General features: G+C 35.3%; 2 long non-coding RNA genes across 8 annotated transcripts in view; one reads left to right on the plus strand and one right to left on the minus strand.

Moving 5' to 3' along the window:
- The window catches only part of LOC112641006 (uncharacterized), an 87,284-nt gene that overhangs the window by 48,576 nt on the left and 23,786 nt on the right, over positions 1 to 14,922 (minus strand). For 6 of the 7 annotated variants that reach the window (XR_007411571.1, XR_007411573.1, XR_007411570.1 and 3 more), the window contains exons 2-3: positions 2,290 to 2,411; positions 317 to 412 (exon numbers count right to left, since the gene is read on the minus strand). The exons of the other annotated variant lie outside the window; for it this stretch is intronic. This is a non-coding gene — a long non-coding RNA (uncharacterized LOC112641006). The remainder of the gene's footprint in view (positions 1 to 316; positions 413 to 2,289; positions 2,412 to 14,922) is intronic. 7 annotated transcript variants of the gene reach the window in all.
- Positions 1 to 14,922, plus strand: part of LOC112641008 (uncharacterized) — an 85,290-nt gene that overhangs the window by 23,235 nt on the left and 47,133 nt on the right. The gene's annotated exons all lie outside the window — the stretch shown is intronic.

A 14,922-nucleotide genomic window follows, 5' to 3' on the forward strand; every position in this document is an offset into this window, starting at 1 on the left:
TCATGATCTCAGGTCCTGGGGTCAAGCCTGGGATCAAGCCCCACGGGATCAAGCCCTTCATCTGGCTCCCTGCTCAGCAGAGTCTGCTTCCTCTCTTCTGCCTCTGCTCCTCCTCAGTCTCTTTCAAATAAACAAATAAAATCTTTAAAGGAGTCTTAACTGGCACAGAGGGATTTATAGTTAAGCAAAAGAAAGAAGTTCAGGTCATTGTTCAAACTTGGTTTCCTCAAAAATCTCTCAGACTTTTCCATACTTAATAAAGTCTAGTCATGTTTCTATTTCTCTTCTCATCTCTTCACTTCTCTTTTCTTCTTACCTCCCACATTCATATTTATTTCTAATGAAGAGCAAATGATGTCTCTTCTGTTGTGTTTTTATCTCATCTTCTACCTCATGAAGCTTACTTACTTTTCTGGAAGACAAAACAAAACAAGAAAATCCCAGAGTTACCTGAAAGGAATTGTGATAACAATTAAGGTACTACATTTTTCACCTGCTTCCTACTACACATTGTTGTTGATTTATTTGGGTATATCCACCAATAAGCTATAAATTCCTTTAGAGCAGGGACTCTGTTGTATCTGAGTTTTACTATCAATCCATAACATATCATATTTCCTGAAAAATAAACAATATTTGTGAGGTTGTACATTATCATCCAAGAGCAGACAAATAAATAATAATGTTTAGTGAAAAGATATCTGAACAGACTTGATTTTGCTGTGATGTTGCTGTACTTTATTTATGTAAAATAAAATAAATAATCCATTTTCTTCATTTCTGAAATAAAGTATTCAGGCAAAAAAATTATGGCTACTACAATTCTAAAATCTATGAATCCAAAAGCCTTTCAGGCAGCCTTTACTCCTTTAGCTATGATTTGGTGACTACAGGTTTATGCAAGTGAAAGTATTCCATTTTTCTCTATTCACTAGAGTCCTGACAATGCAAAAAGACTGGGGATTCCAAGAGTATTTTTAGAACAGCATATGCAGTACTTTTCACTTGCTAGCTCTAATTCTTCTAGAGCCAACATGGAAAATGGAAACATAATCAATGTATAGCCATTAGTTTCCATAAGATCAAATAAAAATAGTTATTCAGGAATAGCATGCTTCTTACTGATACTGAAGTCAGAATTGATTTGTTTAATGCCTCCTCCTGGAAGGTGGTATCAGGAAACAAATATCCCTATGCCCTTCAAGATCTTTCTAGTCAGAGTTAAGAATCAAATTTACATCAGAAAGACCAACAGGAGAAAATCATATTTAATGGCATATGTACAGGGAATCCATACAGACACAGAAATTCCAAAGACAGGCAACATGAGGTATAGATGTGATTCTGAACTAAAGAGAGGGAGGTAGGGGGCTGGGACTTCAAAGGGAAGGAATATAATTCACAAGAACATGGAAAACAGTAAATGTTTGGTAAATAAAGATTTGCTGAGCCTCTGGGAAACACTGAGACAGAGATCTTTGATAATCCCTGCTAGACCTTACTAGGTTACTCTCTGTCTACATACCAATTTTTTTTAATTTATTTTTTATTGGTGTTCAATTTATGAGAGACACAGGCAGAAGGAGAAGCAGGCTCCTCGAAGGGAGCCCAATGCAGGATTTGAACCCAGGACCCTGGGATCATGACCTGAGCCAAAGGCAGATGCTCAACCACTAAGCCACTCCGGCATCCCTACCATACCTAGTTTATATCATAATATATCCATGGTGCTAGCTCTCTTCCTGAAGCACGTTCTCTATCTGAATTGTTTTATGTCAGTTGAGGGAAATGGATAAAGAACATTTCCTGAGTCTGCCAAGTTTTGATTTTTTTTTTTTTTTTTTACTCAAAATAATCTTCATACCAAAGTGGCCCATCTTGGGACATCCTGCCCTTGGCCCCTATAGTGGGTAGAGAGACATGGGATACTTTATTCATAGACTATTTAAAAAATATATAGCAACACAAAATAGTCTGACGGCACCCAAATAAACAAGGTAATAAAAACAAATGACAGTAATACATTTTATTTCACAGATGCATTTTTTAATGCCTGAGATTCTTAAGATTCCATTTTTTATCTATAAAATGAGAAAGGGAACTGTACTTTCTAGTCTTACTGGGGAAAAGTAAATGAAATAATGCAATAAAGCATTTAGGCATGGCCTGGTTAATTGTTAGGAATCGTTAGCTAGTCCCTAAGATGATTAAAAACAAGTACCCAGATTTGGAATGATTTGACTTTAAACCAAATATTTTTTTCAATGCCTGGAATAATATTTATAGTACCTAGAAATAATTTCTTTATCTTGCTGATTGCTAACTTCTCAGTGCCTTTAGTGTGCTAACATGCTGTTGGAGAGATAACATAATTTTCCCTCTACCCTTCTAGGTTCTTCGCTGAGATACATCTGTAATAATAATAAAAAAAAGATTAATAGGAGACAAACAGAAGTTTAATAGCATGTGTACCACCTGTATATGAGAGATGGTTAGGAAAACCGAATAACTGCCCAAAACATTCCAAGCTGTCAGCTTAAATAACATCTTCAGCTAAAAACAAAAGAAAATATTGGAGGTGAGGAGTCAGTTATGAAGGTTAGTAGGAAAAGCACAGTAAATAAAGGCAAGGTTGTTGTGCAGATTTAGGTCATTGCCCTCTCCACCAGTAAGAGTTTTAGAAATTTAGAGTCATTTTTCTCTTCCTGCTACAGAGAAGGAGACAGTCTAACAGATGGAGATTGTACATTTCCCTATACATGTAAATGTCTCTTACAAAAGGGTAACTTCTCAGTTTTTAGATCATTTCCTATGCCAGATGTTTCTTTAAAATCAGCCTAAAATAATGCTTATGCCAAAGAGACATAGCTTGGGTGGTTATACCCTGCTCCCCTTCAGTGCCTAGCTCTTTTGGAGAAGCTATGGAATATATATGCACAGACTTCCTACATGTTTCTGTTCAAAACCCATTTTATTCAGAACATCAAGAATTCCTTAGATACATTTAGGGCTTTCTCACTAGAGGAATGGATGGGTAACATATCCTTCATAAAATACACCAAAGATCTTGTTTCTCTCAGCTATTTTTTAAAAAATGAGTTACAGTGATTTCGAGATCGTACTTCATTTAAGTAACAGGAGATCACATAGCCCATCTGACATTTGACCATATAGTGATATACTGCATTCATCAGTACAGTTTGAGGTAGGATAACCATTCTCTTGTGAGAAACGAAGGCTCTAGTTAAGCTACCTCAATTCTATTAAAAATAAGATAAAAAAAAAAAACTTAAAAAAAAAGTGGGATCCCTGGGTGGCACAGCCTTCAGCCCCGGGCGAGATCCTGGAGACCAGGAATCGAATCCCATGTCAGGCTCCCAGTGCATGAAGCCTGCTTCTCTCTCTGCCTATGTCTCTGCCTCTCTCTCTCTCTCTCTCTCTCTCTCTGTGTGTGTGACTATCATAAATAAGTAAAAAAAAACTTAAAAAAAAAAACTTAAAAAAAAATAAGATCCAAAGTAACATCCATAAATAGGCCTAGAATTTGCTTCATAGCACTAATTAGATTTTACTACAACAAGAGAAGAAGAATCATAAATGGCAAAATGTCCACATCAAGAAGAAAATGTAAGTAAAACTGAGATATGTCATAACGTCAGATGTGGAAGATGAAGAACTGGTATAAAAATGATCTCAAGTAATTTTTATGGATTTCAGTACCTGACCTAAATTATAAAACTGGCCAAAATGTCCTAATGCTTTCCTTCCTCCCTAGTTTATACAGATTCTGGAAGTCTTGACAACCAGAGTTAGATGCTTTATTGATATCTTGCTGGTGGCATGTCTACTCAAGTTTAACTTATAGTATCACCCATTTTTAACTCCGTTCCTCCTAATTGGCTTATCAAATAATGTGAAGTTGAAAATAGGTGAAGGATCGACCTATAGTTCTCAAACTCCTGTAATTTGCTACTCAGTGTGTGATCCATGGCACGGGAACATTAGCCCCATCTAGAAGTCTATTTAGAAATACTGAATCTGGGTTGCTGGGTGGCTCAATTGGCTAAACATCTGCCTTCAGCTCAGATCATGGGCCCAGGGTCCTGGGATGAGGCCCACGGCTGAGCAGGGAGCCACCGTCTTCTCCCTCTCCTCCTCACTTGTGCTCTCTCTTGCTACATGTCTCTCTTGAATAAATAAATAAAATCTTAAAAAAAGAAAATAAGAAGAAATGCTGAATCTTTGGACCCCTCCACAGAAAAACTAGTCATAATCTATATCTATCAAGATATCAAAGTGGTGTGTATGCACACTGAAGTCTGAGACGCATCACTTATTAAAAATTCAGATTCTTGAGCTGCATACCCAGAGATTCTGTTTCAGTAAGTTCCCAGTAGTGTCCAGGAATTTGCAACCAATCACCCTAGTTGATGAGAACTCTGGTGGTCCAGAGACAACACTTTCAGAAACATGAGCTTATTGTGAGGGTCATCCTAGCTGCATTAAAATAAATATGTAGGGCATTCCAGGAACTCGGCTTTTTAAGCTAAACTAATGCATCTCAGATGGCATGCGCAGTACTCCCAGAGCTGAGGGAATATTTTTAGCTGAAGCTACTTTCTTTCATGTTCTTTATGACTTGCACTGATACAGAAAGCCAGCTCAGTGGCAGTGAACAGTATAGGCCCATGCCCAGTCTGAGCAAATGTACAATCTACTTTGATGGAATCTCTCATGCACATTTTGTTCAATGAAGAGGATGGCTTGTGGGCAAAATTAGAAAGAAGCTTATAATAACATTCAGTTAAATAACAATCCCATTTTTCAATTTCGCCTCCATCTACTCTGATCTTGCCTTTTTTTTCTATTCTTTCCTTTAGCCAATCTGTGAGGGACCCAGAAAAATTCTTTGTTGTTTTGCATTAGAAGCACCTGATTTGTTACTTTCCTTATCATAGAAAACCATGTAGTCATGAAAGCAATGCGGAAGTGAGGGAGGAAAATCCCCTCGAGTGCTGTAAAAATGTGATACTATTAATTCCCAGTCCCAACCCCACCCCAAAGCAAATTAAAACTGCAGTGTTGGTTCCCTTCTGGCAGGAACATAAATTGATACAACCTTCCTGAAAAGCAATTTGGCATTATGTTTCAAAAACCTTTAAAATGTTCATACTCTTTAAACTAGCAAGTCCCCCTAAAGTAATTTTTCCTAAGGTGATGGGAGCAAAGATTTATGGACAAAGACTTTCATGGCTATGTTATTTGTATGAACAGGAAATGGGACATTACCTTATATTCAATAATAAAATAGTGGTTAAATATTGTGGTAGACACATGGCTGGGGCATGGACAATTATGTTAATTGATCTATGACAGACTTGGTAATTAGAAAGAAGGGGGACCAGTGTCTGCTCTAAATGGGAGAATAAAAGCTAACACGGATATGGGATGGATAAAGCAAAATGTTAGTGGAAAAAATACAGGGTTTGGGTTAAGAACTCTGTTCTAGTCTAGGCTCCAGGATATACAATCTCTGGGACTAAATCTAATAATTTATCAATGCGGAGACTCAATCTCTTACTTGAATTATGTGAATACAACCTACCTTAAATGTTTTTAAGTCGCTGGATCATCTGACCTGGCTGGACATCTTCCATATATGAAAGTTTATTTAGGTACAGTGTTCTGGGAATGTTTTAGCTGAGTGATAATGCTTATGAAGATTTGGAGTGCAGAGGGAAAACTACAGGTTGGGAGAATTTGTAGACTATAAGAGTTCTGCAAGTGATACTGGGAAAACCTGACAAAGTATAGCTATATTAAGGAGATATATTTATTACAATATTCCTACACTTATCAGGGCCACTGATGGTAGCAATTCAGGTCGGTCCCCGAATATGGCAGATAATAGCTCAAAACAAACATGCCCATTTTCTCCCCTTTTGGTCTGTGTTCTTGTGTTATAGTTGATTTTAATTGCAACATTCAAAGCCATTATATTTTGGCCTGCTTAGATGACAGATGATTATAGCTAATACTACTGTATTGCATACCTGAAAGGTTTTAAAAGAGTAGATTTTAAATGTTCTCACTGTGTGCATGCACACACACACACACACACACACACACACAAATGGTAACCATATGAGGTGTTGAATATATTAACTTGACCTTATTGTGGCAATAGTTTCACAATATGTATATGTGTCAGATCATCAGATTGTACATCTTAAACCTACACAGTGTTGTATGGCAATTATATCTCAAGAAACCTGGGGGAGTTGAGGGGTGGGGGCATGACCCAACCGGAGAAAATAGTTACAATGACTCTTTTGTTTAGGTTGTTGAAAGAAAAGATTTCCAGTTCCTGCCACCAGGCTTAACCCTGGTGCACATACTTGGAGCAACCCCCAGCCAGTTTGCTTTCATGTAGCACCTGGATGTAAAACAAGTGTGGGAGAGAGCTTTGTCAAAAGATGGAGGGAGATGGGTTCTTGTGATGTCATTTGAGTCAATCCTTCCCGTGCATCAAACTTTCCTTTTTATTCGAATAAACCAGCAAACATGTTTCTATCATTAGCCAATTTGAGTTCATCTTTTACCCCAAGTGTCTTAACTGACAATATAATATATAAATACCAGTTATTATTAAATTTAAAAGAAGATTCCTTTCATAAACATAATATCTGTGTAACATAGTGAATGATGTGATAGACAATTTATAAAAATATAAATTCATCAGCAAACATTTTATAAAAATAAATATCCAGAGAAGCCCAGTATAACCCCACAGGACAAGTCATAAAATGACTGAAGACACTAATTTTGCTACTATTTAAGAAATCTATAAAACTTCTCTAAAAGAGTTAAAGAAAATAAGAGAAAACAAGGGATAAATTAATTTAGTGACTATATTAGAAACCCCCTGGGAGACCTTATGGTCCAAGGGGAAGGCTTATGACTATTTCTGCTACATGCGAATCAGCATCTCTGAACTTCAGTTTCCCTCTAGGAAATCACGTTTAATTAAAATGTCTTCAATGTTTGAGTTCGTTCACATGAAATGCAGAGGGCAATGCCAAGTATGCATGGAAGCAGCCTCTGCTAGGTACTCAATGAGTCTTAATTTTCTCATCTCTTTCCAGCAGTGCTGTAAACATGTGATATTCTGACATTTAGAAGAAATCTTAGCACTCATTTACCCTTCTATTAATTCTGTATCTTCTCCCAATGCAGCACTTACCCAATATTCTGAAGGGATAAAAAAATTCAATATATACTTGTGGAAAGACCTTTCACATTTGAAATTCACTAAAAATGTATTGACAGCTCACATAAAACAGGTAGAATTTTCTTATGGATAAATGTGGATTAAGCTCTTTGAAATGAAGAGTGTATATTTCTCCAGAGGAAACAACTTCATAGCAGGGTGCTCCAGATGCTGATGGTAGGCAAAGGGCAGTTAGAGCCTATGAGGGATCTGAAGGATGTAGTAGACAGTGAGGTGTTAAATTTCTGCTGATCACCACAAATTATTTAGAGTAGTGAAAAAACATGCGGGATTATGAGGAAATCCAGAAGGATCTAATTAAACTGGGTGATTGGGCAACATGAAAACAGATTAAATATAGTGCAGATAAGTGCAAGGTAATGCATATTGGGGAACATAATTTAAACTTTCCATGCACACTGATGGGTTGTGAATTAGCCTGAACCTCTTAGGGAAAGCATTTAGAAGTCATTATGGATAGTTCAATGAGAAAGCTGCTCAATGTGCAAGAGCATTTAAAGTAGCCAATAGAACACTTGTAGGTATTAATTGGAGCATGTGGAATAATATGAAAACTATTAACATGAAATCACATGAATCAATGGAAGTCTCATACTTAGCTATATTTATTTCAGGTACTTTGACAGAAAACACGAAGGAACAACTGACAATGTGTTCAATTGTTAAATTAAAAGTGGACAAATAGATTGTGTATTTGTTTAGAAATACAATAGCAGCAAGACACAGATTTAATAGCCTCAAAAAATAATGAGTGGTTCAGCAAAAATCTTTGGAACATTTCTTTTCAATAAGTACTAAAATATGAGGATAAGATGACATTGGGGGAGCTAAAATCTACATTTTAACAGAAATACCTTTAATATGACTCAGAATCAATCTGTAATTCACTATTGAAGTAAATCATTGAGGCAAATAGCTTGGCAAGATTCACAGGGATTAGATATTTATATGACTATGAATAACATTTTGCAGTCATACTAACTATACCAGGTTCAGATGTCACAGCATATATCACTCCTTTTGCTCCACAGTTTAGAGAAGTTATCTCAGAGGCACAGGGGAGATTTGTTTTTCTCAGTTTAATAATGTAATTCATAAATGACTGGAAAAATAATGTAACAATTGGTTGTCACATTTATTTTTAAAGTAAAATATTTTAGGTGTCTTACCATATGAATTTATGTTTTTAAAAGTAACTGTGTAGTCATGTAATATATAATCAGGAATAAAATTGCTGATGTAGGTATTGCCCACCGAACTATAAAGATGATGGCAAAAATTTCCAATCACCATACATTCATGGGACAAAACAGTGGTATTGAAACTAAATGAATATAAAAGTAAAAATTATATCAACATTATTGTTATAGTGCATTCATTTAATAAATCTGTATTAAGCATATACTTTGTTCCAGGAAGTACAGAAGTTACTAAATACATAAAACAAAGTCCTTATGTATCATAAAGTGGACTATAAGCAAAGCATTTAAAACAGGTGCAAGTCTATAGTACAGGACCAGTGATAAAATGTTTACCGAGTTTGGACATAATAAATGGTCTAGTCCAATCTACTTGAGAGAGAAAATAATTTTTGAGACAAGAGCTAAAAGAATTTTTCATCAAGAGACGGAAAAGGGCATTTGGGTCAGGGAAAATAGTCTGAGAAACACTGGAAATCAGGTGTTGCAGGTTTTGAAGAACTGCATGTATCAGTAGACTGATTCATACAATGAAAGTCTTAATACTACGGTTATTTTCTTATAACACTTAATTTACCTGGTTCTGAACAGATAATTCACATTTTAGAAACCACTAAAAATCAAACATGTTAATTAAGACAATATTAATGGCCATGTTTTAGAAGTTCATTGTTCAACTCCCCAAACTACCTTTATTGACATACTTCTGCTGAAAAATGTTGGTGGAGGATGTATATTTCTTAGGCCCTTTGTCTGGTATTGACCTCGGGGCCAGTTTGGAGGTAATTACCAAGGTTTTCTAAACTTGACTTGTATTTGTCTGGAGAATCCTGGACCCAGGTTGACTTTAAAAATCAGCATGTCCAGGGTGAGAGACCAGTATTTATCACAGGTGTCACAAGGAATTTTGGAAATAGCTCCATTAGTATTTACCAGAGTTCTGTTTACACATGGCTATTATACTCAATACATACTTTGGTGATCCATTCCTGAAATTCAAATGTTCTGTGAAAATATGCTAATGGGAAGCCAGTTTCCTTTTAAAAAATGTTTATGTACCACAAAAAAAAAATGTTTATGTCAATCACAAATCTAAATATGAAAGAAATGTGTCATAAAATACCTATATATGTAAATAAATAATCATATTGGAAAATGAAGTGCTTCAAACAACCACTTACTGATTACCAAAAAATAATATGACTGTTAACAAATTGTTGACTTTTATACTGTGATATCTTCTTTTCCATTATAATGGCTTTCCTCATACATTTTGTTTTATTCTCCACTACTTTCTCCAACCATTTCCAAATCTGAATTATCTGTTCAGAACCAGGTAGCATCAAGAGCCAAACATTAAAGGCATTATGGAAATGTGTTCCAGAAAAGCACACATTGACAGAAGAGCTCACAGAGCATGACACTGTGGCCTTGAAAAGTTTTTATAACATGTCCGAGCAAATAGAACCTTCTGCCAATTATATCGATAAGGTAATTTGAGACTTAGTTTTGCCCATCCTTTTGTTTAAAATGTAACATTCGGGTGTATAACTATCACCATACATTCATGGGACAAAACAGTGGTATTGAAAAATATGTGCCTTTTGTAAAATTTGCCTATTAAAACTCAAGAGGTATTGGCGAGAATAGGCAAATCTTCCTTTCAGAACCCCTTATGTGTGGGATGCACAGTGACTTTCTTCCAGAAAGCATATTATGAAAACAGCACATTATGAAAAAAAGGAAAAAAAATAATTTTATAGCAAAGAAACTTTACAAACGCTACCTCAGCCAGGGATTTGGTCAACGTCAACAGAGATAATGCAATGTTGGCAGCATGAGCCCTTAATGTGATGCAATGAAACTGGTATTTCCACTGAAACTCTGTGGCCTTCCTCCCTACTCCCAGTGTAGTCAGGAAAAACACACCCAACAGACTCCAGGGGAGGAACATTCTACAAAATATTTTGCCTGTATTCCTCAAAACATGGTCCAGGTCATCAAAAACAAAGAAAGTATGATGAACTGTTACAGTCTAGGAGTGAAGGCAATATGACTATTAGATTTAATGTGGTATCCTGGATGGGATTCTGAAATAGGAAAAGGACATTACACAAAAAGTGAATAAATCTGAAAAAAAAAACATATGAAACTTAGTTATAATGATTATTATTATTGGTTTGTTAGTTAGGAGACCTGCTCATATTGATGTGAGATAATAACAGGAGGACCTGGGTCTGAGCTAGATGAGCACTCTCTGGAACCGTCTGTGGCTCTAAAACTATTCTCACATGAAAAGTTTATTAAAAGAAATAAAGTGACAGTTTACAGGGATACTTGTATTTGGTTGGACATTTCTGTGCGTCTCAAGCATCTTTATCCTATAGCTCACCTAGAACATTTACAAGAGGGAGTGAAAAAGTCTGTGTGTGGTAGAGGGGAGTTGTCACAGGAAGGGAGCGATGTTGGCAGACAAATCAACACTAGGTCACCCATTGCACTTTTTGTTCACCTCAACTTTTGTGAGGTTTGCTAGAAGAAACAGCAGTAACTTTTAAAGTGTAAAATGATCATGACTTTTCATTTCCTTAAATTAGCCTTTAATCTGTAAAATACAGACTCTACCAATTTGGAGCAACTCTTTTGTATTCAAGTATAAAAGCTCGACATTAAAAGCTGAAACCTGGATTCACTTGAACACATTCGTTTGTTAAAGCTTTTCACATTGGAAACTTGCTTAACCTTTTAAATCTCAGTTTCTTCATCTGTAAACATGAGGATGATATGCATCTCTAATGTAGTTATGAGGACTATGGAATTTGTTACATTCTTAGTGAATTGACTTATGTTTAAGACAAGTAAGTTGAATAGTGTTAACTCTACTGATTTTTATTGTCTGCTTTTTGGTATACTTCGTAGAAAGGTAAATTTAACCTGTATTTCCAAATACCTTATGCACATTTCATAAGTCTAAGGTATTACATAATGAAAATTTTCTTCCTCCCCCTTGGTTTTACACATTAATTTATAAAACTGTTAATGGGTACTTATATCCATATAACTAAGCCTGAATATAGATATTCATATAGAGATAGAGTTGCATCTTGACATAAATCACAGAAGGAATCATTAACATCCCTCATAATTCTTTTACCTAATGGTTAAATAATCTCTGCATTTACTGCTTCCATGTCCTAAAACATAATTTTGAGTCTGGAGGAACTTGCTGTTCTAATGGAATTATGTAATCACAGGCCCTCATAATTGGAAGGGGTCTATAAAATCGACCACTTTGATCTATTAATAATAATAATAGCTACTTTTTTCAGACCTATGTGTTGTAGTCATTGTGATAATTATTTTACAGCTCTCACTGAATTTCACTTAAGCTTCACAACACCCACAAAGGTCATTAACTTCTTTATTCAATGGAAAAATTTAAAGCTTAGAGATGTTGAGTATCAAGGTCACATAGCTATAAAATCTCTTAACTTGGACTTAAATATAAGTCCCTTGGTCCTTCTGTCTGTGTCTCAAAACTGTGGTCCTAATCATCATGCTGGCTGTTCCCTGATGGTTTTCCTCTACAATACGTATGTCAAACACTGCTTCTCCTGATCTCGCCCCATCCTGCAGGGTCGCAAAACTCATTACTTGTAGAGACAGTTCATTCTATCTTTGGACACTTTTGTTCTATTTTTTTTTTTTGGACACTTTTGTTCTTATGTTGGAACTGTCATCCTGTAGTTTATAATAATAGGTTCTAATTCTACCCTGGAAGAGGTTATTCACTATACCATTCATAGTAAAACCAACCCTCTAATGTTTGGTAAACAGTCATGGTAAAAACAAACAAACAAAAAAACTCTTAAAGATTTATGAACAACAAAAGAATACATCCCTGTGTCAAAGTTCTCTTAGCAAAGCTTCTCAAGCTTAGAACAAATGCTTGAAGTGTAGAAACTTGAAGATATGTTGCAGTGTTAATCTGAAGACAGGGACAAGGTTGAGCTAGCCATAAATGTGAAGTGGACATTACGTGCAGTAGTGCTATGATGAATGTGAACCAGATTACAGGGAACATGCTGCAAAAGTAAAATTATCAAGGTAGTAAAGTTTTATAAATTCAGAAGGAACAAGCTATGAGGACGACAAAAAAATAAGTTCTAGCTTAGATGGTAAAAGAAATAATAAAAAAGTTTCCGTAGAGAAAGAAGCTCAGAAGTGTGAGCTTATTGCTAAGAAGTCTAAAGCAATAGTGGAGAACTCTCGTATTACCATCAAAACATGATAAGTAATATGAAAATCACAGCAATGAAAGAAAGAATAATGTTAAAAACCAATGAGAGGACAAAAATATGCTTGTAAGTCCTGATTCCAATACACTTGATAACAACATTTATACAAAAATTGTAGTAAAACTGTTCTTCATTAACAATGACAACTGTTCTACATGAAGTGTAATTTGTTGTAAGTATAGACAAAAATATTAAACAACATAATAAAATGATAAAGATTATACATATATAATATGTAGAATATACATATATAAATAATGAGTGTTATATATATTATTTTTATCAGCCAGGATCCAAGTAGACAGAAAGAAACTATTCTGACTACTTCAAATAGAGAGAATTTGATTCAACCGTACTACCTCCCCTCCTCTGTAATTTTATCCAAAGGCATGGCTTACCATATTTAACTTGCAAATTTCTCACTGAAGCCTAGACTTTTCTTTGAAGTGCAAACTCATATATCCCACTAGCACCCAAAATCTCCACTTGGTTGTCCCAAATATAAATTTTTCTAAAATTAGCTTGTTCTAAAGAGAACATTTGGTTCTTCTATCCCCAAAAAATGTTTCTTGTGATCTTTTCCATCTCTTATTGATTTAGATTTTTCTCTACATTTCAAAAAGCTGACCACCCAACCATAATTCTTTGTTCTTGAACTCCTGACACAAATCTATTAACATCACCTTTCAGCTCTACTTCCAAACTATATGTAGAGTATAAGTATGCTTACCTTCTCCATTACTCCTAGTCCCTGTCAAAACCCTCTCAGCCACTGGGTGTTATATGTAAGTAGTGAATCACTAAATTCTATTTCTGAAAACAATATTACACTATACGTTAATTAGCTAGAATTTAAGTAAAAAATTTGAAATTAAAAAAAGGCTCATCTCTCACTAGGATCAGTGCAAAGCTTGCTAACTAATCTTCTATTTCCATTCTTGTCTCTTTATAGATCATTCTTCATACAATAGAGTAATATTCTAAAATGTAATTAAGATTATGTAACTCTCCTGCTTATGATTTCTTATTGCACTTAGCATAAAATGCAAACTCTTTAACATGACCTATAGAAATCATTCAAAGATGGTAGATATCCTATAGATAGTTTTTCCCTAATCAGATTTTTCCTTCTGGACATTCCTAGAAACAACAACTCACTAAATTTCTTTATCCATATATAGGTCTCTTGACCTAATTGCCTTCTTAAACTCCATATTTTTTAAAGATAATTTTTAAAAATAATCCAAAACACTTTAAAGGCAAGCAGCATGGCCCCATATCTTAAATTCCTTGAGAGAGAGAGCCTAGCAGTAGAACTTGAACCAGCTCTCCATTAACAGAGGTATGCCTTTATGAAAAGCAAAAAAGTAAGTTTGTTTGTTGGTTTCCTAGCTATCATTTTCAGCACTTAATGATGCAATTCCAAGGACTTCAGGCCCAAAAGCGATATCACCCCCATGTTAAAAGCAAGGAAATATCAAATGGAGATGAGAGAATTACATGAAAGATTACCTGTGACTGTGGCCTGCTGCCACTTGGTAGGACAATCAACATGCATGGGGGATTAAGCTATATAAACTCAGTTGAATTGAATCAGCTGTCTTAATGGGCCAGAAAATCAACCAGTCCGAGTGAAAAATTCACTTGAAATGGTTGACTGGCACTAGTTGAAGAAGCAACTGAAATTTGTGGAATCCTTAAAATGCACCAAAGTAGGAGGGGAAAAAATATATTTTTTCAATTTCCATCTGAGTGCTTGACATAGTCTAGACATGGCCTTGGGGTTCTAAACCAAAATATACACATACATACACACACACAAACAAAAAACAATCGCATCTCCTTAATCTCTAAAAATATCCTTTAAATTCTCAATGATACCCATCACCATGCAAGCCAAGGGCAGATGGGCCATTACTCTGAAGAGCTTCTGTCTTTATTTCATGAATAACTTACTCAATGATCTTACATATTCCTAAGTATCTTCCTTTATTATAATAATGTGTATTACCATAAACACTTTGCTCTTTATATTGAGTTTTCACATGCAATATCCCTTAAATTAAACATGGTTATTCTTATTCTTCAGAAGAGAAACTTGATGCTCAGACATGGTAAATGATTTGTTCAAAAT

The sequence above is a fragment of the Canis lupus genome, chromosome 6, assembly GCF_003254725.2.
Source record: "Canis lupus dingo isolate Sandy chromosome 6, ASM325472v2, whole genome shotgun sequence".
In the NCBI taxonomy this organism is placed as follows: Eukaryota; Metazoa; Chordata; class Mammalia; order Carnivora; family Canidae; genus Canis; species Canis lupus.